Raw genomic sequence first — 3,618 nt, 5'->3', positions numbered from 1 at the left:
ATAGTAAATAATAATAATAATAATAATAATGATATTAACAATAATAATAATAATAATAATAATAATAAAAATAAAATAAATAATAATAATAATAATAAAGATGATAATGATAATGATGATAATAGCACAATAATGATAATTGAAAATAACCAAAATGATACTGATAATCATAACAAAACGAATAATAAAAAGTATAACAAAGATAATAATATTGATGATGATAACAACAGCAGTGATGACGATAATTATAATAATGATATTGATAATAACAATTGTAATAGTAATAATAATCATAATAATAATAATAATAGTGATAATAATAGTAATGATAATAATAATAACAATGATAATAACAATGAAAATTAGGGTGATGGTAAAAACATTATATATACATAAATGCAGACAGACACACACACACACACACACACACACACACACACACACACACACACACACACACACACACACACACACACACACACACACACACACACATATATATATATATATAATGACATATAATAATATATATATATATAATATATAATAATAATGAATATATAATAAATATAAGATATATATATATATGATATATATTATATATGAATAGATATATTAGGATATATATATATAATAATATATATATATATGGATATAGATTATATATATAGATATATATATATGATATATATGAATATATATATTATAGATTTGTATATATATGTATATATATATAATATATATATATATATAGATAATATTATATATATATATATATATATATATAATATACATAATATATAATATATTTATATATAATTATATATATTATATATATATATATTATATATATATAGATATATTATATATCTATCTATTATATATTGTATACCCACACACGCACACACCACACACACACACACACACACACACACACACACACACACAACACACACACACACACACACACACACCACACACACACACACACACACACGCACACACACACCACACACACACACACACACACACACACACACACACCACACACACACACACACACACCACACATATATATATATACAAATATATATATATATAGATATATATATATATATAATATATATATATATATATATATATATATATATGTATATATATATGTATATATATAGCTAATCTCTGTTGCAGTCTTCAAACATTTCTGTTTGAACATGACAGCAATTTAAAGGTACGCTGTCATGTGATAATAAATATTATCATACCATCCATATAATACGTTTGTAGGCGTATGATGCACGCTAAGAAGGAAATAAACATACACACACACACACACACACACACCACACACACACACACACACACACACACACACACACACACACACACACACACACACACACATATATATATATATATATATACATATATATATATATATATATATTATATATATATATATATATATATATATATATATATGTATGTATATACATACATACATACATACATACATACATACATACATACATACATACATACATACATACATACATGCATATATATGGATATGGAAGAAAACCCACAATACAAAAACTACATTTATTGAAAGTGAGACTACAGTTTCGAAATCCACCTGGATTCCATCTTCAGGTATATATATATACATATACATACATGCATACATACACATCCACCCATCCATCCATCCACACACATACATGCATACACACATACACACGTACACCACACACACACACACACACACACATCCCCCCACCCCCCCCCCCCCCCCCCCCCCCAACTAACTATGCAGGGGCCAAGAAAATGAGGGAAGAGAGTGGTGAGTGCTATGAAAGTTGCGTATAATAGGGACACTTTACAAAACAAAGAGTGAAACAAAGACGCATGATGTAATCTGGCTGTAACAAAACTGAAGATAAGGAAGCTAGGAACAGAACGCACAATAAACTAATAGCCACTGCACCCTAATGCAAGCTCAAGATAATGCATAAAGAAATTTTGACGCTACTACATCCGTCCGCTATCCCCGCCGCTCGGAATCCCTACCCCGACCCTGTGCACTACCCGCCGCCACTCCCCCCTCCCCCCCCCCCCCCCTCCCCACCCCCCCCCCCCCTCCCTCCCCCCCCCCGTCCGTCCTCTCGCCCTCCTCCCCCCCCCTCCGCTCCCCCTCCCCGCCCAGCCCTTCCTCTTCCTTCCCCTGCCTCCCCCCCCCCCCCCCTCCCCCTTCCTCCACTTCCCTTCTTTTCTCCCACCCTTTCCCCCCCCTCCCCCCCCCCCCTCCTTTTCTTCCCCTCTTTTTTCCCTCTTCTCCTTTTCCCTCCCCCTCCCCCCCTCCCTCCCCCCCTCCCCCCCTCTCTCTCTCCCCTTCCCCCTCCCCCCCCTCCCCATCCTCCCCCCCCCCCCTTCCTCGTCCCCCCCTTTTCCCCCTCCCCCCTCCTCCTTCCGGCCCCTTCTCCATTCCCCCTCTCCTTCTTCTTCTCTTTTTTCTTTTTTTTTCCTCTTTTTTCGTTTTTTTTGTTCCCCCTCTTCCTCCCCTTTTTTTCTCCTTTTTCATCCCTCGCTCTCCTTTCTCCTCCTCTCGGCGTGGTTTGTGTTTTCCGCCTGTCTCTCTATCTTCGCTTTTGTGTGTTCTCTTTTTTGTGCTCCCCCTTAGCCATCGCTCTCACGTCCGACCCCCCCCAGCGCGCCTATTCTTTGCCGCGAATTCGGAGTCGACCAGCGCATCATAAACATTCTCAACACATACCCCCAAACTCCCCTCGGCTATATGTACATATATTATATGATACAATATATATATATATGATATATATTATATATATTATATAGATATAGATATAGAGATATAGTACTAAAGATTATATATAAGATTAGTAATATATAATATACACCCACACACGCACACCACACACACAACACCACACAACCACAAAATTAGATATATATGTATATAATAATATATATATAGATATATATATATATATCGAATAATATATATTAGATGGTATATCTATATGTATGTAGGTATGTATTATACATACAGACATATCTAAATACACCATACCTAATAATACATACATACATGCATATATATGGATATGGAAGAAAACCCCACAATACAAATACTTTATGGAAAGTGAGGACTACAGTTTCGAAACACCTGGATTCCATCTTCAGGTATGTTTATAATACATACATGCTACATCACATCCATCCATCCACACACATACATAACATACACACATCACAAGTACACACACACAAACACACACACACACACACAAACCACACACACAAACCACAAACAAATGTGTATATGTATAATTATATATATATATATATATAGATATATATATATTATATGTAATATATATGTATATAATATATATTGATGATATATATACACACACACACACACACACACACACGCACGCACACAACACACACACCATATGTATGTATGTATATCTGTGTGTTTGTTTGTTGTAGTACTGTGTGTTGTTGTGTGTGTGTGTGTGTGTGTGTGTGGTGTCGTGTTTGTGTCGGGTGTGTGTGTGTTATTGTGTGTGTGGTGTGTGGTGCGTGTGTGTG

This window comes from Penaeus monodon, chromosome 38 (assembly GCF_015228065.2).
Source record: "Penaeus monodon isolate SGIC_2016 chromosome 38, NSTDA_Pmon_1, whole genome shotgun sequence".
Classification (NCBI taxonomy): Eukaryota; Metazoa; Arthropoda; class Malacostraca; order Decapoda; family Penaeidae; genus Penaeus; species Penaeus monodon.
This window is presented reverse-complemented; position numbering follows the sequence as displayed.